The sequence below is a fragment of the Anopheles maculipalpis genome, chromosome 3RL (assembly GCF_943734695.1).
Source record: "Anopheles maculipalpis chromosome 3RL, idAnoMacuDA_375_x, whole genome shotgun sequence".
Classification (NCBI taxonomy): Eukaryota; Metazoa; Arthropoda; class Insecta; order Diptera; family Culicidae; genus Anopheles; species Anopheles maculipalpis.
Window position 1 is genome coordinate 56,669,049 of NC_064872.1, and position 23,914 is coordinate 56,692,962.

Below are 23,914 nucleotides of genomic sequence, written 5' to 3' on the forward strand. Positions count from 1 at the left end.
CAGCTTTTTTTTCTCTCTCATCTGTTTGCCTACGTCTTCTTTTAAGCGATTGTTTTTTTTTTTTTTTGTACTCAAACACTCTCTTCCTCGTGCAAATGTGCCCACCATTGCCGGTACCGACACTTGCACTTGCACGGGAAGCAATGCGTACGCGCGCACATTGCCGATCATTAGATCTGCGCGTGTGGCGCACGTTGAGTGTCTTCTGCATCAGCAGCAGCTAGCACGTAATTGGGGTTGAACCGTGAAACCGCGTTGCCATTTATCTGGTTTAAAGAAAATTTCGTTAGATTTCACTTTTATTTCAAACTCAAAATCATCCGCCAAGAAACCGATTGGAGGGTGAAGGAGACAGTGACCGTCGGGAAGACTGTTTGATGGTGGCGATATCAGATTTCATGCTACCGTCGTCGATTCTTTCGACTGAAAGATGCTGTTTTCTTTAGCTTCTGCCACCAAACGCTGATACGTCCAACGTCAGCTGAGATAACACTGTTAACTAGTGATAATCGGCTGCACTTAAAACGTCGTTCCCTACCTTTAGTTGCATCCAGATAAGTGGGATGGGTGGAGAATGTGTAAAAAGCAGGATGAAACGACACACAAACTACACGGGATTATACGGCCCTGTAAATAAGAAGGTGCATTTCGCTAAAAGATCCCTCACCAAGCGATTTGCTGCACATATTACCATCATATAATTTTATAGCACTAAAGCCTGGTAGCATTTCATTAAGCGTAGTAAGATTTTATGTGCGAACTAGTTGATACAATTATGACGATTTTATATGCATTTCCCTGCTTATACTGCTTAGTAACGGATTTTATTATGCGTACGAAATGTCTATGCGTTCTGTCAATTAGCCATCACACGTTAGCTTCCAACATGCATGTTTCGTCTGTTTCACCGTTGAATGGATCCATCACACTATGTCCAAACTTTGGACAACTGACAATGCTGTGTTCATTATGACCAGGCGAAGGCTGATTGCGTGCATTATTCTCTATTTTTAATCACTTTCTCTTACATTCGTGCATAAAAAAAACACAGAAAAGCTTGTTTGTAAGGTAATAGGAGACTTTGACAAGCTGTAGTAGTGTTTGAACTGTAAGATAATATTTTTATTCCAATATTTTAAATTAATTTATAAAATTAGAAAAAAGCTGTTTTATATTCTTAACTGTTTTTTTTTTATTTGCATTTGCATTTATTTTTATTTTTAACGGATATTTCTGCTGCTGTTTATCATCCAAAAATAAGCTTTTTATATGTGAAAGAAGTTTTTTGTTTTGTAACTAAACCACAGAGACTTAACTTGGATGACATTTTGTCAAACAATGAGCAATTGTGCCTTGGAGAGAAGTTGACAATTGAACTGTAGGAATTCACGGAACCGAAATATCAATCGTTACGTTGAAGTAGTGACCGACAGCTTTAGGAGCCGTAAAACCCTGCATGCAACTCGGAAATATCTAACAGGCCACAACCGGGGGAAGATTTCAAACTTTATTTTTTTAGGTTCTAATGTGACTTTTTTTTTATTTTTTCGCTTGCAGATCGTTTTGTTTTCATTTTATTTGTTGGGAATTGAATAACATTTCAAATTTATTCTTTCGAATTCGTAACTAGAACCGAGTTACTTTATGTGTGTGTAAAGTGTGTAAAGTTACCGAGTGTGACTTTATAACTAACATTAAGGGAAAGATAAGGTAGAGGAAGCAAGAAGACGGGAACGAAAACTTGGTAACGGGACATGATAGTCAAATAGATGCTGAAAGGTGTTAACTGCAGCTTGCGCTATGAGTAGAGAATAATTTTGGCCATAACGCGTGAGCCTGGTTGGGATATGGAGAGAAGGTCAAGCACGTGCATTTAGAGAGATACAGGGAAGAAGGAAAGGAGCATCAATGTTGCTGGACAAAAGTCTGTTGATGAAGGAAGTTTTTTGGATGAGAATTGCGGGTTTGGAATGAGGGTTTCGAGGCCTATCACAAGCGCCAGCACTCAGGGTAGAACGGAATTGTCCCATTGTGGTAACCCGGAAAAAAATGACGAGTAATAAATCGCATGAACTTGTACTGAACCCGCTCTATTCTAGCAGTCACTCCGACAAGCGTCTAAACAACATCAGCATATTCGAGGATCGATCGCACCTAACAGTACAGTACAACAGTACAAGGCCTTCAAGCATAAAGGATTACGGACAACAAGTAACGAGACCCAACATACGGTTAGTTTTGCCGAGAGAATCCAAATGTTCGTTAAACATAAGTTTCGTATTTAGCAACACACTGAGACTGACAACCTGTCTCAGGACAACGGACAATAAACGTAAGAAGCAAATTTGAGGCGATTTGACAGTTCGTCGGTGGTGGTTTCAACTGTTCAAAATTTGCGTTGACCCATTACTGAAAAATATATGTTTTTTTATGTCATCATTACGGCCAGGCCGTATTCCTTGAAATCTAATCTTATATCTAGCTTTGTAACTCATTCAACTTTTATCCTATTTGAAGGGTAGACATTTCCTTCTTCCTTAGTTTAAGTGCACCTTATCCCAGGTGAGCTCGGTTGTGGATGTTGTTGCTGCCAGGTATCGTTCTGATGTTGTTGTCCTCTTTAGTTCCAAGGAGGCTAGCTAGCCAAGGAGGCAGAAGCCAAGGAAATAGTTCAGTAGTTCTGTTGTCAGTGTATGTAGCAATACCGCACTGATACGGGTATGGTCCGACACATCTTGAAGGTTAATATAGGATCTCCATACCTTACTCCGACTCAATACGTCCACGGCGTACAGAACGGTAACAAATCTCTCCAAATATCTGAGCTTGGGTACACGGGGAAACCCAACTCCTTGGGAAGATGGGTTATATGGCTAAATTGCGCGGGGGGGATAACTAGCGTCTGTTCTCCATGTTAGGGGCGGCTGATTGTCCTTCTGTCCTGGCATCCTACGGGACTTTAATCAGCTAGGATGCGTCGGCCCTCCGACAGGAGGGCTTTACAAGCCCTTGCAAGTCACCCCCAATACCATTGTAACGAAAGGAATCCAATGAATTTCGAATCAGATCAGCAGATACAGAGCAGATACCCACGCCGCGGAATAACGACTACGACTGGAAACTCGGTACATGGAACTGCAGATCCCTCACATCACCCGGAAGTACCCGCATTCTTTCGGACGAAGTGTGGGCCCGCGGCTTCGGAGTATTAGCACTCCATGAGGTGCGCTGAAAGGAGTAACGAAGCGCCCCTACCGCAGTGATTGCATGATCTACCAAAGCGGTGGAAAAAAGTATGAACTCGGTACGGCGTTCGGAGGGAATACGACCGCTGTCCACAACACGACGTCAAGATTGTCATCGGAGATTTTAACGCTCAGGTCGGACGAGACGAGGTATTTAAACCCACTTTAGGAAGTTTCAATGCCCACCAGCTGACAAATTATAACGGGCTTCGGCTTGTGAACTTCGCCTCCTTCAAGCATATGACCATTCGCAGCACCTTTTTCCAGCACGTACCTCGCTTCAGTTACACCTGGAGATCACCACAGCAGACATATTCCCAGAATGACCTCGTTATTATCGATGGAAGACACTTCTAGGATATTATAGACGTAAGGACCTATAGAAGACCAAACGTCAACTCAGATCATTCCCTGGTTATGCTGCGCTTCAATAAGCTGCGCTTTCAGCCTACCCCAAGGCTCAACATAGATCGGCTGAGACAAGCTGATGTTGAAACGGATTTCGCAAACGCGCTTGGGGAAGCGCTGCCGGAGGATACCACCACCGAGGCGATGTTCCTCAATGAACACTGGCGTATGGTGGAACAAGCCATCAGCAACACAGCCGAGCGAACAATTGGCCGCGTGACACGTAACCAGAGGAAGGAATGGTTTGATGATGAGTGCAGACGAGCACTATCCGAGAAGAATGCAGCGCGTAGGAGAAGGCAGGAGGCAGGAGGAAGCAGCAGATACGGATCTTCCAGGACAAGAAGCGTAGCTTCGAAGAGTCGGACGAGCAACTGATGCAGCAATTATCCCAGTCGGGGGAAATTCGCAAGTTTTACAGGATGCTAGGAACTAGGAACTAGGCACAGGAAGCAGAGGAGTGCAGAACTACGACAGCCAGCATGACGATGACGTGGCACCCCCGCCATCTCTGGACGAAGTCATCAGTGCTATCAAACAGCTGAAATGCAACAAATCAGCTGGCAGCGATGGGCTGGTGGCCGAACTGTTCAAGATAGGTCCCGAGAGGATTTCCGCCATCATGCATCGGCTGAATGTTAAGATTTGGGATCAGGAAGAACTATCGGACGAGTGGAAACTGGGTGTCATACACCCGGTTCATTGACTTCAAGGAGGCCTACGATACCATAGATCGGACCGAACTATGGAACACCATCGGGCAGTACGACAGACTATGGGAAGCAGGTACGGCTGCTAAAGGCCACTATGGACGGGGTACAGTGCAAGGTGAGAGTTTCGAGCATGCTGTCGGAATCGTTCGAATCTCACCGGGGTCTGAGGCAAGGTGACGGACTCTCCTGTTTGTTGTTCAAAATCGGTCGGATTTTCACCAGATCTCTCCAATTCCTTGGCTTCGCGGATGACATCGACACCACCGGACGGACTGCGGCAGTTTGCGAGGCGTACACCCGACTGAAACGCAAGCCTAATAGAATTGGATTGAGCATCAATGCGACGAAGACAAAATACGTGCTTGCCGGAGGCTCTGAGCGTGATAGAGCCCGACTCGGAAGAAGAGTATGAGTTGACGTCGGCGATCTCGAAGTGGTAAAGGAGTTCTGCTACCTTGGTATGATCGTAACTTCGGACAACAACGCAAGCAGCGAAGTCCGAAGGCACAGTGTTCAGGGAAATCGTGCCTACTACGGACTCCACAAACTCCTGCGATCCAGAAGACTCCAACAACACACGAAATGCACGGTTTACCGCACCTTGATACGTCCGGTAGTCCTCTACGGGTACGAGTCTTGGACTATGCTGACGGAGGACGCCAATGCAATTGCCATTTTCGAACGGCGGGTACTAAGGACTATCTTTGGCAGTTTCTGCGAGTAAAGCGTGTGGCGAAGGAGAATGAACTATGAACCAGCTCTAGTCAAAGCCGGAAGGATACGTTGAGTGGGGCACGTGATGAGGATGCCGGATTCATGCCCCACTAAGAAGGTGCTCGTCAGCGACCCGTTCGGCACGAGGCGTAGAGGAGCACAGCGAGCTCATTGGCTGGATCAAGTGGAGTCTAATCTGTCGTAACCTAAAGATCGTAACCTTCATAACTTTTGTTTGATAAGAAGCAGCAATGTATCGATTGAAGTGTGATTCGCTTTTGGAATGCAAAACAAAAAATATTTTACTCACATCTTGGATATGTCAACTCCCAATGTTCTTTTAACTATCACCTTGTAATCTCCAAAGTAATTGTCTATACTTTACCATAATCAAATATTTGTCTTCATTCATCTCCACGTAATCTACAACGATACGACTTCGAACGAATGCAAACAAGAAACCTTTTACAACACTATTCAATAGGAGACTTGATATCTTGATAAATATCTGCAGGTGTTAAAAAATTGTACAGTACTTGCAGCAATTACTATAACGATAAAGGTTACACTTTAGAGCATGAAGCAAAAGCGGAGGAGAGGAGTAACTTGATGGAGAAGCGGTGTGCTAACATTTTGTTGCTTTTATCGTGTATTTATCCTTGTCCAACCATACTCGTGGCCTGTTGGACGCGTAACGAAATAATAGAATATCACACGAGCAACTGTAGTTGCAGTATCAGCGCCTGTCCACTTGCGATGCGTTGAGCGCAGAAAAATGTCAAGGCGGTCCGGAGCTTCCAGTTCCTTGTTTTGTTTGTTCGCCGGCGGGATTGTAAAAGTTTCTTTTAACCCTCTTCAGCGATGAACGATTTTTTGAAACAGTGTCGATAAAGTAAGTAATGGGAAAATCCAAAAGAAGAAATTTAATAACCAATTGCTTAAGAATCTATGGTCAAGTAATTTACTTATTTCACTTATTTAGCAGTATAAAGACTTGATGCGAAATTGTCACCATGAGATCAAGTGTTTTGTATGAAATTATAATTAAAAGCGTATAACTGTATTATATGCTTTCAACTATTGAATTATTATTGAAGTTATTATTTGAATAATAAATGAGAAGAAAGCGTTTGCTGTACACGAACATAGTTGACTTTCTGTTTATATTTGATATTTATCGAAACTATTTGATATTTTATCGAAACTATTTTTAGTCAAGAATGTTTCATCAATGCAATGCAAATTCTATAATCGCACTATTCCTTTGTTCAAAAATATCTGCCGATAATTATTCCATGTTTGTGATGCTGTTACTCTTCCAGAAGAACTGTGTGGTAAGGTGTAAGAAAGCTAAAGCTCCCTCACCTACCACCGAGTGGGAACTGTAGCGTGACATTTGCCGAGGGTTCGAACGAGCGCAGTTGTAACCGGGTGGTGATTTCGCTCAACGCAACTTTAAAAACCAGACACACGACGCAGGAACCCATCACGGGAGTATCGATGAGCCGTATTTCTTCAGCTTATGCGTGACCTTGACATTCAGGTGTGGTTCGAGCGTCCGTTTTAGAAACGGAACAAAATGAACCAACGCGGTCAGCAGGGGAAAGGAAAACGCCAAAGAGGGCATACGAAAACTAATGGGCTGTAGCCGGTCGCCGGCGATGAATCGTAACATAGGCAGATGCATACGTTTGTTTTTGCCATTGTTGAAGACGGGTGTACCCGCGATTGGCGGTGGGGCGGGAATGATTGGGACACAAACATCATTGCGTGCGGCTGGCATCAGATTGGATCGTGTAGAAACCGGCTCAAACTACGTTGTAGCATATTGCAACGTCGAGCTCTTATTTACTGCAAATGCACGGATGGGAATTCTTACTGCAAAAGAAAGGGGAAACTGTAAAGGAGCTAAATGAACAGGAAAAGCACACAATCAAAGCTGCGCAAAATTAATAGACCTTGCTAATGTCTAACATCGATAAAAAAATAAAAAAGTGCAAAAACAACTCGCGAAAAATGGATACATAAAATGAAGGATAAATACAGATAAAGAATACAGATAAGGATGGAATTTAAATAAGTAAACAAGCAGTTGAGCTAAAGGCAAGACAGATTATCCTCAACGAATCTGGGGTTATATAATTTTAGTTTTCTTTATATTTATGTTTTGGTTCAACTTTTATCAGACAGTTCAAGTTTGCTGCTTTTGAAAGTGTAAATTTGTTGTTTGTTTATGTGTTTTGTTTTCGTTGCTCATTTGTGCTTAATTGTACTCGCTAATATTAACACAATTTTTTTATTTTTGAGAAATTTATTGCCAATAAGGCAATATGGCAAGAGAAATTTATGTCTTTCAGCAATTTTTTTCCTCGACAAAATATACTTCTATGACCTAATTGCAAGCGGAACTTTACTGTGTGCTGTATGGATTCGTTAGATAGAAAATTTAGCTCCAAAGAGTATACAAACTGTTTTAAAAGGATTTCTAAATTATATCTTTCCCAATTTTTAACAAAGGCTTAGTGGAAAATTATTATTTTCAGTAATTCTTTTTCTTCTCTTTGTAAGGATCCATCCAGATTAGGTAAAGGAGTCCAGCTTTCCTCGGATACTGGTCCACGATTGGTGAATGGTGAAACACGATCCTCTTTGGATGTTTCAGACTGGCTCCTGATGGCCATACATCCTTCAATAAACCTTTTAATACTCATAATTTTATAATTCTTATAGGGGGATCACATAGCTGGATTGGGATTAAATTCCCATCCAGACTGTTCCTCGGTAGTGAGGGCTGACTAGGAAGTTGTAGCACAAACGTTCAAATCTAGTAAGCCATGCGATGGCCGGCGTGATCTAGGATGCCGTTGAGTGAAGAAGAAGAGAATACACAAAATGTTTCCAAAAACGCAGATTCTAATGATAGGCCCAACCCGTAAAACATTTGTCTTTTTAGATAGTCTTAGCCTCAGGCGGCTTTGCAAATGACCTTAGACCTCACGGTTGGTAAAAAATCTATTACTTCGCTTTATTCATGTTCTAATTTTTCAAAGCATGTTTTTACCGTTCAAACCCTCCCTAAAACCACAATACAAGTGGGACTTAAAAAAGAGATCATAAAAGTATAACGCGATCTAAGGATTAGGATGTGGAGGTGCTAGACATTAACCCCAGTTACCGCCATTCACTATTTCGTGATTGAACTCGTGCTCCTACCGACTAAAGCGCAGTGTGTACCGATGGCATACCGAACAGCTCGATTACGGGTCACAGACTCAAAGCAGGTGCGGTGAATTGATGCTGTAAAGGTCTCCACGAACGAGCAACCAGCCCGTTACCACACGCAAAACATATTCACATCCATTGCGGCGCTCGAAGCACGACACGACTTGGGCACTCAAATGGGGGTTGGTTTTGTGAACTGCCCCTTGTTCTTGCTTAGCACCTGTTCTAATTCACCCCTATACGGAGCACTTCTGCCATGCTGCCTCAAGCGCGGTCTGTGCTGTTCGAGTCGTTGTTGTGCTATAGATCGCGTTCGCGATGATCGCGGTTTTACAAACACTTCTCTAGCAAGAGCTTCTGCGTTGTGCGATGGGAAGCGTTTAATATTAGTATTATATCACTTGCTTGGTATGAGTGAGTGTGTGCGCGTGCCTGTTTCCCTATATCTTTTTGACATCCACACTCTGCCGGGCGGGCGCGACACAATGCGACGAAGGAGACGCATAAAGCGTCGCCAGCGCGCACACACATTGGACGACCTTGCCGAAGGCAATTTTTCAACCTCATTTCGCGCTCCAAAGTTGATTTAGATCCGTTCAATTTTCTTTCAACTCCACGCGAACGCGCTTGCTCTCGAGCGAATGGTTTGTTTGTTTGTAGAATTTTGTCCTTCCACATTGCAAGGGAGTTGTGCGGTGGAGGGCAGCAGGCAGGTGCTTGCTACCCGCCTGGCTTCCAAAACCACGGTTCGATAGAAAGGCGTTTTGGTGGCAAACGTGAGCAAGGCTTATAGAGAGTGACAGTTGTGTGGAAGGAGCATGCATTGAAAATATTTAATTTCAAGCCTGCACTTCGTACGCACACAACGGTTTTGTTCGTGGTGGCGTTCGTATTGCATTATTATGGTTGAGGTTTTGGTTTCCAACCCTCCTGGCGAGAGGCAAAGGAAGGTTTCTGGTGCAATGCGAGAGAGAGAGAGAAAGAGAAGCCTTATAAAACATTATACAAGCGCCAAAGGCATTGGACGAAAGTTTACCACCGCAAACGAAGGAAGTTCCGGCCTGGTTGATTGAGGCGCCGTTGTGGAATTTATGACGCCTGGGGAAGAATTATTGTTGAGGAAGGTTTTTTTTCGGTTTGTAGTGCACGTAACTTAATCAGTTGTTTGAATATGTGCAAAACGTATCTATGGGCAACGTATCTTTCTGGTACTTTGTTCACCATCAGTCACTTTCACGTGCTGTAAAATGGTTGAAGTTGATGTTTTTTTCATCGAACCTGGAATCAGAACGAAACGAGCCTTCATCCGAAGGTGATTTCAATCTATCGTTGTGGTTATGTAATTAATAGGATTTGCAAAACCAGTTCCTGTTCCACGCGGCAGGAATGCAGCAGGGAGTGGTTTGTAGAATCACACCTTTCGATTTGATTCTCGTTCTATTTTTGGCTAGATTTCTTGATCCTATTAAAGCCGGTGTAAGCTCTTGCTTTGTTGGCTTCTTAGCAATGGATCCAGCTTAATGTGATCTAGTGTAGATAAACATATAAAATTAATCGAATACATTTACTCTATCCGGTCGCCGTAGTTAACCGTAATGAAGCTTAATATTAAGGTTTGCATTTAAAAAACGACTTGGGCGTAATTACGAAACAATAAAATGGTGGACATAAACAAGGATGTAGGCATAGTTATTGGAATAATTTTAATCTGATTTACTAATTCCTCTTCAGTTTTCGCGATAAAATTATTGGAATAGATCACAAGCTAAAGGTTATCACAGAAATTCTCGATAGGACGCAGCTGGGCGAACGTTGGGTGGGTTAACCGACTTTGGTACGACATCGATATTCAGCCGCCATCTCCTCCAAAGATGGCTTTTAGTCACCATGACCGGCAAGAACGCATGGTGAAGAAGATTTCGTACTAAAAATTCCTCCGTTCCTGGTCAATTCGGAGCGAAAGAAGATCAGTTTTGACAACCCCTTCACGTTGAACCACATCAGCAGCTTCTTGGAGAGCTTGGTGTGCCAAATGAGCTTCACCTCGGAGCGTCCCCGCTTATTGAGGGAAGTAAAATACGAAGTGCCCTGAAAGACTTTGCCACACCGGGTGAGATATTGTTCATCATCTTAACCAGCCGCAGTGGTCGGGACTTCCGCTTTCTGACATGTATGTTCATGTTCACCAGGTACCATTTTACTGTTTCGCCAGTTGCACCGATCTCCCGGCAAAGCGCTCTTCAGCTTCCTTTGTGACTTCTTGTCTTGTGTTGTTCTGATTGTTATCCAATAGTGCCAAGATGCTGTATTAACATAGAAAAACTATCTGTACTTCAATTTATTGGTAGGCTCGTAGTTTTTTCCCTGTTCATTTATGCCTGGCCTAACTGCTTAAAACTAATTTACCGATAAAAATTCCTTTCATTTTGGTTGAGAGACACTTCTTCCTCCAAAAACAATAAACACAGCAGGACACCTTATCTTGCTCGGTTGTAGTTTTTGGTATTGATGTCCACAATGTTATGATCAGCTGTGATGAAAAATGTGTGACACAATGCCCACTTTATAAAGAAGCATTAGCTTCACAACGATCGCTTCACATAAATTAGGCATAGAAAAGAAGGGAGGTCAGCTCAGCTTTACATCAAATAGTATTGTTGAATCTTAGACTGTTTTTTGTTCCCTTTTTATCCCTAACATTCATTAGCTTTAGATGGTTCGAAAATAAAATACAAATATAGACATGCTTCTCAAGGCGATTCATTCAAGATATCAAAATTAAGCTTGACTATCGCCATGTCCCCGGTTGCATTCGGTGTCCATGAATCGAGCTATCGTAGATTGTTGTACAGTAAACTATCGTACAAAAAATAAAACAATTTTTTTTTTCGAAACATAAAAAGGCTTGTTAGGTAATTTATCACATTTTCTCACATACGATCGAGCCAATCAGCAATAGGAGATTGTATTGCCAGACAAATGTGTGTATATTTTTTTTGTTCCAAAAAGAGTAGATGATTCAATACGACGGTTATCCTACAGACTTGACAATGATGTGCGCCGCTACACCGTTATGGGACCGATATCTTCCTTTTCCTACTGTTGTATTACTGATGCTTGCTTCAGCACTTCTTCAGCTTGCGGTGAAAGGATGAGCATCGACGTATATGAAGGTGGCTAAGTGCACACGAAGGGCACTCAATAATATTGGTCGTTAATTTGCTAGCGAAAATGTCAATAGCAAAAGCCCGAGCGGATGGCGGATCTTTAACAAAATAGCAAACTTGAGCTACATTACACGCAACAATTTCAAGTGCAATCGGCACGAATCGGTGCATTTAGTATAGGCTTCAATGTCAGGTTTTCGATACTGTTGCGTCTTAAAAATGAGCAAATTATTATTTTCCTTCGAATTGGCGTACAGTGGTTCAGAGTTGAATTGAGTATAATATATTTAAATATTTTAAAAACCTTAATTATATATGGGAATATTATTTTTTGTATTTCATAGAGCTCATTATATTTTTTCTATACTAAGTCTGATGAGATTATGACTTTTCTTTGTTTTGAGGGTGGTATTAGGGGTGCCTTACAAGGCCTCTCACGAGGCCAATATGATGAAATTGAGGATCAGTGCGACGAAGATACCTAAAATACCTATTTGCCGGAGGCTCTGACCGTGATAGAGGCCGGCCCGCAAGCAGCATATCAGCTGACGATCGGCGACGATCTCGAGGTGGTAGAGGAGTTCTGCTGGTACCATGATACGATCGTAACTTCGGACAACAACGTAAACAGCGAAATCTGAAGGCGCATATGCACGTCCGGTAGTCCTCTATGGGTACGAGTCCTGGAATATACTGACGGAGGATGAAAATGCAATTTTTGAACGGCGGGTGCTAAGGACTATCTTTGGCTGTGTTGTCGAGCAGGGAGCAGATTTCCTGACGGTAGTCAAAACCGTTAATAAAGGATCCTAGGGCAGGGGCATGTGATGAGCATGCCGGGCTTATGTCCCACCAGGAAAGTGCTCGTCAGTGACCCGTTCGGCACCAGGCGTAGAGGAGCAGTTCATTAGCTGGCTGAGCTGTAGTTGGAGGACTACAGCCCAAGACCGAGTTTCCTTGAAACGGTTTGGACACCTAGCCGTATCATCCAGACGTGCTCAACCCCTCAGCAGGCCAAGAAGAATTTTTAGTAATGACTGTATCGTCAAGCACTTCTGGTTATCGTTTAATTTCATTAATAAAACGGTTTATTCCATATAACCATTAAAATTGATATGATCACTCAATGAATCATAGCTGAACACATAATAGATTTTTATGAATGTTTTTAACTATGGTCATTTAAGTTGAAATATAGACGACAATCGAATATATCCCACCCAGTGTGCTCCATTTGTAGTGAAGAATTGGATCAAAATAAATTCTAACGAAACCAAACGAAACGACGTCGGGCAAGAATACTAAATCGGTTCTTCGCCGTGTTCGATGCGCATGCACCGAGACTGATACAAACGGAGGGAGAGAGAGAGAGGAAGAGAGAGTGAGACAGACAGGTTGGTAGGTGCAGTGCGCAAGGTTACGCGACATTGCGCATGGTTTGAGGCGATGTAATTATTATGCATTACCCAGAGGCGTACGCCAAAGTTATGTCAAGGTTGTAAACAACTCTTTCGCACGACGCGGCGGCCCAGCACCGAGAGGCGAGTAGACTTACCCTATGCTCACTGGGTGCATTGTGTATATTCACCCACGAAGAGTGGGCGTACGTAAATTCGTCTTTCTTTAGACTGGTGGTAGACTGTTGATGGCGTAGACTTCTGTTTGGGTGTCTGTAGTGAATTTGCTGACCAACATCACCTTGCTAGTATTACGCGCCACATTCAATTCTATCTTTCCAATTTTAAGCAAATCTCAAAAATGCTCCTTAAGTAATGGTTTTGCACTGCTTACATTATCAGCATTGGTACGAACAGAAAGCGAAGAAAAACATGCACGGAAATGCAGGGAAAAAATGGTAATGGTCCAGTGTTAGTGTGCATTTTGTGCTCATTTCTTTGGAACACGGTTTTGTAATAGGATACTCTCACGGTTGCCAGTTGCGGTGCGCTTCGGTGCGTCCGGACGGTTGTCGGAATGACTGATTGACTTACTTCTCGGGCGGTGCGTCGCGGTGCATGGATACCGATGCACCGATGCATACTCCCGTTAGCTGCACAATGCTCGCGGTGAACTGTGGCCATGCGTTAGCGTTATTAATGCATCTTCTCGACATAACTACTTTCGCTTTCGCACACTTGTTTGTAAGTTGATCTCGTATCGGAACGTACGTAGCACGTCTATTTCGCGAAGGCAAGTCCCTATCCCGGTGGGTTCTGCATTCGAATTGTAGTTACGCGTAGGATGTGTGATTGTGATTTATTTATGTGCCCACAGAATGACAACGTGCGTGATGTGGGGTTGATGATGGTAGCAGCCTTGTTTTGACACTCAATCAACTATTAAAGCCCGAGTAGTTGCAATTTATCAGTGGAGACTGGGTGTGTTTGTGTGCAGTTGGGCGATGATATTTTGCTTTGTATTACAACTACGCCTCTTGACAAATTGGGTGCTGAATAATGAATCACTCGGGCGAGTATGAGAGGCGGTAGCTTTACTGATGGGAACAATTATGGCTTTCATGTTAATGCAAAGGTAGGCTTTAGTGTCAATCTTAATATGTTATACAATTAGGAGCTAATTTGTGCCGAAGGGTTTTTAAATTTTGTGAAAAGTTACAAGACATAGAAATGTTTTATTGGTAGAATGGAGAGCAGGGCAGGACACGATTTATCGAAAAAGGTTTCAACTGAATTTTGATGATCGTGGTACTGGGTTTTAGAAGAGTAATAGGTTATAGATTGAAATTTATTTTCTTCTCCATTTGCTCTTTAATATTACCAATATACTCCTTATTACTTTGTACTAAATTCTTCACAATATCTACTCCACTAAACAGCTCATTGACTTCGTGATTCATCTTTCTTCTAATACGAGTTCACACTCGAGGATCACTGGGGAGTTCTTCTACCTCATTATTTACTCTATTTTGCCGACGACCGACGAATCTTCTATCCTATATCTTCTCTTTCTGGCTGTATTATTTTTCACACTATCCTTGATCGTTGTTGTATGCGGCTAGATTACCAAACAGTCTCTTCCTTTATCCTATTACATGTTATGATATTTCGTTTACTCCTGTCCGAAACCTTTCTGTATATCCTTATTCTCTTCTTCTTCTTCTTTTTCCTTGGTGTACAGGTTGTATCCTCCTATGGATCTGGGTTGGACCATACTCAGAGGCATACTGTACTGTGTTAAAAGAGAGGACCGTATGTCCATGTCTCTTGTTTTTCTGTGTTCGTTATGTCTTTGTGTTTATGTCAAACGCTTTGGTTTCTATGTCGTTTTTTCCACTGTCTTGGAGAGGTTCTATTTAGGTAGGAGTGTACTTTATTATTTTTTCCGTTATTATAATTTTTTAATGTATGTTTTGGTTTTTTTTAATTTTTTTTGGGGTTTTTTTCTATTTTTTTATATGTGTCTGATGGATTATTTATATTTGTGTTTTGATTCTATGATATTTTGATGCGTTTTTCACTTCTTCGATTCTCCTTATATGTTGTTTGTAATTCAAATAACTGTAAGAGTTTCTCTGAAAAGCTCTCGACCTCTCCCTATGATATTTCCTTCTTTTTCATTGTGTCTGTGTTTTCCTATCACCTTGATAATTTTGTTCCTTTTTTGTATTTTTAGGTGATCTGGAAGGGAAAGGACGTCTGTGATTTTTTGTTTTGGGTCGTGCGAATTTTTTTTTTTATTGAATATTATTTTGGAGGGTGTTTATTTGATTGTTTTGATTTGATCCTTATTCTCTGGACCAGGTTTAGGTTAAACGTCTTTCGATGATGAAGGACTTGAGCCTTTGGCTCGACACGGGTCTCAACTACTCTCGCCACATTGTCACCACCAAGACTCCACAGTTAGCAAATCAAGGTGAATTATTGATGTTCTGAAACGCCTGTGACTTCTCTGATGCCTGTTGTTTGAAGACTCTGTTCTGTTCAGTGGTCAGGTCGATGCTGGATTATTGCTCGGTGATCTGGTCCCCGTGGACAAGGTCCACATGATTGCCTTCCGGAAAATCATTGGTGATCGATTCTCTACCCTGTCCTGTAACGAGGACAGATGTCGGTACTCTGCCTTGCATTTATTGAAGATCGCCGTTCCATCTCCCAATCCCTAGTTTTGCTCAGCGATATCCCACTGTACGTTCCCACCCGTTCCCTACCAACCATTGTCATACGTCGCACTGCGATAGGCCGTAAAAATCTCGTCCTGCTTTCAAAATGCTCAACTCCTCGTCCCATCGTTTCGATTTTAATATATCCCTCCCTACTTTTCGATCCCGATCAAGACCCACTTTCCCACCCCACTTAATTTTTCCTGTACTCTCCTCTTTTCCTTGTAGCTGCCTGCTTTTTTTTTGTTAATTTGTTAATCTGTGTTCCGTTTAGATTAAGGTTAGTTTAAATTTAGCTGAGTGTTGTTAAGATTAGTAACAAGATGAAATGAAATGAAATGATATTGAAGGCCTCTCTCAGTGTATACACAGTACAATAATTGAGCTAGAAAATCTTACTACAAATTCTAGACCTTTTCCTATTAACTTAAGGTTTTATCCAGATCCAGTTTCATTAGATCTGCGCAGATTGTTGTTAAATTTCTTATTAGGCTTGAATGTACAACTAATGGTAGAATTTCACTCTATCCCCTTGTTTTTTTGACGTTTTCTTCCGGTTTTGTGATGTACTCATTAGTTTTGGTTTGTTTAAATTAAAAATCTTTGCAATAAGATCATAACTAAAAAAGATAATTGTAAAAAAATCTGTTCGAGTTCCAATGAAGGCACCATTTTACCCTATATTTTAATTACATTAGTATACGGTGCCTACTCAATTTATTCATTGATTTGTTCAATAATTCCATTGTCTGCACCTGGGGTAAAATAATTTAGAAAACATAACTAACAGGTTGGCTGATAAGTCCCCGGTCTGACACATAGATGGCGCCGCTAGTATTAAATGCATATTATTTTTATATAGCACTAACCTTCAAATGATTCGTGTCAAAATTTGACGTCTGTATGTCAATTAGTTTGTAAGACAGAGCGTCTTTTGTCAAGCAACTTTTGGTTGCTTGACGAACGAAAAAAGAACGAAGAAGAAAAAAATGTTGTTCCACCAAGACAACGCACCGTGCCACAAGTCATTGAGAACGATGGCAAAAATTCATGAATTGGGCTTCGAATTGCTTCCCCACCCACCGTATTCTCCAGATCTGGCCCCCAGCGACTTTTTCTTGTTCTCAGACCTCAAAAGGATGCTCGCAGGGAAAACATTTGGCTGCAATGAAGAGGTGGTCGCCGAAACTGAGGCCTATTTTGAGGCAAAACCGAAGGAGTACTACCAAAATGGTATCAAAAAATTGGAAGGTCGTTATAATCGTTGTATCGCTCTTGAAGGGAACTATGTTGAATAATAAAAACGAATTTTGACAAAAAAATGTGTTTTTCTTTGTTAGACCGGGGACTTATCAGCCAACCTGTTAGAATAAGAAATGGGAAAACATACATGATGGAGGCTACCAGGCGATTGTGGTGTCCATGAGGCGTTTACGGAAAAAGAAAATTGGACGATGGAAGTCAAACATTTGATGATCAATATTAAACAAGACGCACGCTCTGAACCATTCATCATTCTGGCTAAAAAACCGAACGGTGGTAAGAGATAAAGAAAGGAAGTCTTTCACGAAGTTGACGAGAAAGAACTATAACGATGATCTTTACAATACTTATTGGAATATTTCTGTTTGTCAGCAGCACCAATGTCCTCTTAGATCTTGCACTATGAAATACTTTTCGGCTTTTGTCATTACTAGATAACACTGACGAAAATCAGAGTTATTTGGACTTGAAGTATACTTTAAACTGCTTTGCAAATAAGGTAAAATTTTCTAACTGTTACCTTTGTTGTAAGGAAAATGAATGAAAATTAAATTTTTCATGTGTAAAAGCTAATTTCAGGATGATTATTTTGCCTATTTTGCTTATTTTTCTTTTTTTCATTTTGCTGCAATTTATTTTATCATATTTGAACACAAACAGATCTGATCTGTATTTTAAACGGTGTCTCCCTTTTCTTGCTATCCTCAACCATAATTTAATATAAAAAAAGATCAGCAATCTTCGGAAATCTGCGCTGAAAACTAAGCGCATCAAAAATAATATATATTGCAGCTCATTCTGCAAACAATTTAATTTGCATGCCTATCCAATTAGGTCAAGCAGTGGACCGAAATATTCGGTGCGTTTCTTTGTGCCTTTTCAAACTTAATTTCCAAACTGGTTTGAAATATTCCATGCGACAGCTCGTTTGATTTCCGACCGAAATAAGAAACAAAAACTGTTTTAATTTTAAAGCATTTACAAAACGAGAAACACAAAACGAACCTAGGGCTCAATTATGAGCTGGCCCTCCCCAGCCAGCGATCCAGCGCTGTGGAGTGAAATTCTGGATCGTTGAGATGCGCTGTCAATGCAATGAATGGCCCACATTAAACTTGCCTCTGGTAAAGAACTTGCGGTCAAAATTGTGGTGCCTCTCACATAAGGTGGTTTGCTGGCGTCGATTAATTAGCAAAACCAAAGGAATTGGGGAAAAAAGCAGTCACTCACAAAACGAAACACTGCTTCACTTGCGATGCGAAACGGCATATGATTTACAAATAAAATGACATAAACGCACACTCGGCTCGGTATATGGGCATGGGGTGGGATGGGGTTTTGCAGGAGGATTAGTGGAAGACACGGGGAAGGGGGGGGGGGAGTTAAGTAAGGGAGGGTGAATGTGCATTTGCTTGCTTGCCTTCGTGGCTGTGCCCGTTGGTTGGCAACAGGCTACGAACCGCATTCGATAAGCAAACCGAAGGGAAGGGATCGGTTTCGGGGGCGACTGGCTGCGTTCCATCGTGCGATCATATGACCGAGAGCCCTTCGAAACCAAGCGTCGTTCTGAATTGAGCGTCCTGCATCGTCGTTGTTTGATATCACACAGGTTGACGCTGCTTTTTTTTTCTTGCTTGCTCCATACTGTTGTTATTTGCGATCGAATGTACTGCCGTGTTAAGGGTAGCCCGAAAAACAACATTCACTTTGGTGTGGTTCTTGCGTGTGCGTGTCCCGTTGTGTCTCGAAGATATGCGTCCTCCCGAGCCCTCCCAGTTGGTTGCCTGTGCTGGAACTAAAACGTGCCTTTGGGAGAGGGCTTGACATGTTGCACATGTGGCCTGTCACTGTCGAGTGCTTTCACCCAAAATACAATCAGCCGGTATAGGGGCTCGTACCCCGAAACACCCTGACCGACTGACCCTGACAAGGTTTGACGTTTCAAGATCCCGACCCATGTTCTCTTCAATCAATGGACCGAAACCGCACCGATATGCACCCGGTTTGCTGCATCGTCGCTATAGGTCGAAGAACTACTTCGCGATTGCTTGTTTTTTTTTTGTTGTTGCACATTTTGGGCATGAACAAACGCTCAAGTGATCGTAAGAATTGAATGTTAAAGAAAGCTCTACAGAAATTTGTTTTACTTTTCAGTTAGTGTCTTATCCCAGTTCATCTTCTTCATGACTTTACGACCTACTGATCACGCCCGGCCATCGAATGGCTTACTAGAGACTTGTTGATACCACGTAGTTAGTCAGTCTCCGATATGGAAGAACGGTCCGGATAGGATTTGAATCAAGATCTTGCCGTGTAGGGAAGACCAGTACGGCTGTCGCATCTACTACCGTACCGTTGTGCCAGTTATCCTAGTCTCTGCACTAAATTATGGAGCATTATTTTTGAGAGATTTGTTAAGAAACGGGAAATAATTTCTGATCAATATGACAAATTAAGGCATTTCAATGACTTCTGCATTAGGGTAATAAGACAGTGTTTTTATTTTGTTATTTGTTATTTGTTTTTTAAGCACTTATTTTTGTTCATAAGTTCCAAGTCTTATCATTCATTTGAATCAAATTTAATGAATCTTATAGCGGGGCAGCCCAATGTAGTAGGCGAGAGCGTGCCGGTCTTCAAGCAACAGGACCAGGGTTCAAATCCCATCCAAACCGTCTCCCTGTAGTGAGGACTGACAATCCAACTACGTGATAATGGGTAGAGTTTAGTAAACCATTCAATGGTTGTTGGCGTTGGGTGGTCTGCGGCTACAGACCAATCCTCAAGATGGGGTACGTGGGATGCATCGTGACGCTGGGCCCGTGAAGCGGACCCGGCAGCCGATGCGACCCAACTAAACCACTCCTCGACCTGATCCGAAACCTGCCGATGCGCTGTTGTGCGTAGTACTCCATGCAGGATCGTTTGTGCGATGCACTCATCCCGTTGACGCGCGGTTGCTGCGTCATTCGTCCTTGTTGTCTCAGCTGCTGCTGCTGCTGCTTTGTGCCTTCCTTTCCGCTGCTGCTGCTCAGATCTGTCGGTCCGTTGCCGTTACTCCCGGTTGGATCTAAGCTCCTGCTGCTGCTCTGGTTACTCGTCGCTGCTGCTGCTGCTTCAGTTGTCGTTGTAGTCCTTTGTGTGGGGTTACGGCGGCAGCTGTTGCTGCCTTGGTTGTTCCGTGTTCCGCCGTCGTTGTTGTCGCCTCCGTCTTGCCGTTGGTGGACTTTCCTCATTCCACCTCACTTGGAGGTTTCTGAAGATGGTCTGAAGCGGCAGTCCGGACTGCTTCCCATGTGTCGCGGTTGGCACACATTTCCACCGCCAGATTGTCCATCGTCAGGCGGGTTTGGCTCTACTGCTGCAGATCTTGTTGGATCCGAGCAAACCGTGGACAGTGGAACATTACGTCGACATCTTCCATGTCATGTTCACAAACCGGGCATTTTGGCGAGCCGTCGAGGATGCTTTTCTTGACGAAGTAGCTCCGGAGAAATCCATGCCCTGTAAAGAGTTGAGAGAGATAAAAATAAATTTCTCCGTGCTTAAGATTTACCCAGGACATAATGTCCGGGATAAGTCTCCTCGTCTTCATCCCCGGCGATCTCTGCTGCTCTGCTCCGGCGGTCCAATGTTGTTGCCAGCGTTCCATGGTCTCCTCTCTGCGACGTTTTCGTATGTCTGGTCCAGTACATCCCCTCGCTACCTTGTCGTCATGGCAGCAAATATCCTCCTCTAAGAGGAGGACTAGCGGGATAGTACTTGCGACCACGCAAGCTGCATCGTAGGAAATCGTCTGGAAGGCGCTGGCTACTCGAAGTACTCCTGTGCGGTGTGTCCTCTGAACGGTGGTACGATGAATGTCTCTCTGTAGAAGTGTCCGTCCCCACGATGGTGCCGCGTAACAAACAATGCTATTCCCAACGTTAACCAGGGTTTCCTTCTGCTGCTTTTGGGGCCACACTTGTTCGGCATCAGAGCGGTCAAGGCATTTGCGATATGCGTCGTCTTGGTGCAAACCTTCTGCAGATGCCTGCCGTAGTACTGCTTGCGGCAGAGCTCGACGCCGAGGTACTTGAGCGATTCCGTGGCCAGCTTCAGATCCACTCCGTCCATCCAACGCTCGTTCATCTCCAGGTTCCTCGTAGCATGGGTGCTGGTTTCCTGTGGGTCCCTCCCGATAAGGGTGGGACGCCACATCATCAGCAAATCCGATAATGTCCGCACGCTTCCCGGACAGCTCCAGACGTAGAAGGTCGTCGTACATGACGTTCCACAGTGTTGGCCCTTAAACCGAACCCTGCGGAACACCTGCCGTCACTGGTAGCGAGACCATTCCTTCGTCCGTCTCCTAATGGAGCGTGGCTGCCGTTACCTTAGAAGGTCGTTAAGCCAAGAAGAAGAAGAATAAGAAATAATCTTAAAATTGTATTGTTGTCCAACCTTCGTGAAATAATTATAATTTCCCCGTAAACATATCTTTATTGATAGGTTTTTTTTTACAAACAATTTAAAAACAATTGGCACAATAAACGTATAATCTGTACGACTGTTCTTGATCTGCCTTTACAATTATGTACACGATCATGTTAAAATAAAGTAATTTAGGTGCCTGATTGTGGACGCGCTGGTAACAGGGAAATGTAGTTCAGATCCTGTTCCACCGATTGGGCGAATATTTAAATTGGTAAATTAAGAAAAATAATCCACGGTTCCCGGCCAGCCCGAACAGAATGCACGACCGCGAATTTAGAATGTTCATGCAGGTAAGGTGGATGTGTTGTTTTTTTTTTGTTTGGTTCGTTTTCTTTGCCTGTCCTTGGTGGGAATATAAGATTTTTTTCTTTGTTCAAAGTTTTCTTCAGGTGACTATCCAGGTGAGGTATATATTTTTTGTTTGTTTGTGATTCCTTCCTCTCAGCCCACCGGTTTGCGCTGGTTTTGGGACACTTGCTATATCGGGCTCGGGGTGGTGGTGCAAGAACATAATGTGTGTGTGGTACCCAGCACGGGCACGCTACGCCCGAAGCCGGTTCCGAGCTGGGCGACCGGCGAAAGGGCGACCAAGAACGCGTACGAAAATGATCACCAAAGAGAGGAACCGGAGATGGTGACCAAGATACGAGAAAACTGTAGCGAAAAACTAAAGCCCCTTCGTATCCGAAATGGGCAGTGAAGGGTAGCAGCGAAACCAGTTTTTGCTGGTGGCCCTCGCTGGTTGGCCGGATTTTGGAGAGTTCTGGTTTTGCGAGGATGTTTGGTGGTGGGTGCGAAGGAACGGTGTAGCCGCTTTTTTTTTGTTATTGTTTTTTTTTTAAAGGTTGGTTTAGTAAAGATTTTGGAAGTGTTTCGCGTTCGATACTGGTAATTTTGGGGAGGTTCGAGGCGATGGGCGACTTTCCGAGGGGCAAAAACAAAGAAATGGTGTCCAGAAATTTTGGAGGAAACCCGTTCACTTTGCCATCAACTGATGTTAATGTACGGTGGGTCGTTTGCTGAAAAGGAGAATTTTCATACAAGCAATTCTGCGTGACATGAACATGAAGCTTGGATAAAACCGTTAAGAAATTGGAAACGATTCTTGTAATGCTTTTTTGTAAAGGTGTTCAAAGATGCATTTAATCTCCATTAAAAGATTGGAGAATGTTTTCTTTTGTAGTATAGAGCAATGGCTAGAATTCATAATTAATCCATGGTTTTTTGAGAGACTTTTGTCAAATAATGTTGATTGATGAATTTTCGCAATATTTTAGCATCGTCATACAAAGTGCCAACGAGACAACTGATCAGCGCAACAAGTTCTTGATTATAAAGCAATTACACGTGCCACCAGTTCGGAAGCAACATTATCATATTAAAAGCCATTTAACGGCTTACAGTGGACAAGTTGATGAAAGCTGTTGCGATAATCTAAATGCAGCATGCTGTAATCCGGGTGCCTAACTGCTCTACAAAAATTATCAAAAAGTGGTTCACTTTGCACAACGGCTTTCGGGTAATCATTCTCCAAGCACAGTTTGAAGGACATCTTGCACGGGTGCCGGGGTTCTGCAACTGTGAGAGAAGTCAGCGAAATGGAGGGCTAGCGGCAACCCAACGGATGCGGGGTCGGTCAAGATTGGTAGCCAGTTGTTGATTTGACCTGAAAATCGACAAAACAACTAATCACAACCACTCGCCCTCGTACGCACGCGAGCATACGGTGGTCGCGTGAAGGCACAAAATCAATTAATGTATAAAAAAGAAACACCTTCTTCCTTCCACCACCAAGTCGACCTAGAGCACCCCTAGTGCGCCATAATAGGTGCCACCTCCGACTTCTGAGTGCCTCCTTTTCGGACGGCTTACGGAGAAGCGTCCGCAGGCGGTTGCAATCGATGCACATTCGATGGTGCGAATTTATGATTGTGCACAGATCGGATTGACCTAGCCACCAGCCCTAGCGGAAAGGAATGCATTTTCGTTGGGGTAGCACACTGCCGAATGCCAGTGTGTCGTTGTGCCACCCAGGAAATGGAGTTTTTTTTTTCGGTGGTGTTTAAAGTTTCACGCTTTTTGAGCCTCGCATTGGCTTTGCGTGCGAGACATTAGGTTTTGAAGAGTTTTGAAGAAATCGCCAACCTCACACGACAGCCGCTTGGTGGTGTTTTATGCGCTCGAGGACGTTTTTGTGTGTTGTCGGTTGTGTTTTTTTAATGTCTTCACAGCTGTATGATTCTGCTACTGCCACCACAGATCAGTGTGCGAAGTGAGGCGGTAAAGTTCAGTCACCCTGGGTGGAAGATTTTAACGGAAATGTTACAAGTGGACTGCATGATGTATAATGCAGCTAACAAAAGTGAAACCATATGAAAAAGGTGCTGAAAACCGCTCGAAGGAAACAGAAACGTTGTCCACCAAAAGAATTCGGCCTCGGAGGTCGGTCGGTAGGAATGTTAATTAATGTTTGGAATCATCAATGCATCAGTAACGGAAGTACGGTCGGTGTGAGGTATACAGTATAAAGGAATTAGTACAGTTTTGTAAGTATAAGCGAGTGATTTTGTTGATTTTGTTTTCCGA

General features: G+C 43.0%; 1 protein-coding gene and 1 pseudogene across 1 annotated transcript in view; both read right to left on the bottom strand.

Moving 5' to 3' along the window:
- The window catches only part of LOC126561676 (SRSF protein kinase 3), a 415,191-nt gene that overhangs the window by 176,402 nt on the left and 214,875 nt on the right, over window positions 1-23,914 (bottom strand). The gene's annotated exons all lie outside the window — the stretch shown is intronic.
- On the bottom strand, window positions 20,000-20,504 carry LOC126563167 (uncharacterized; annotated as a pseudogene).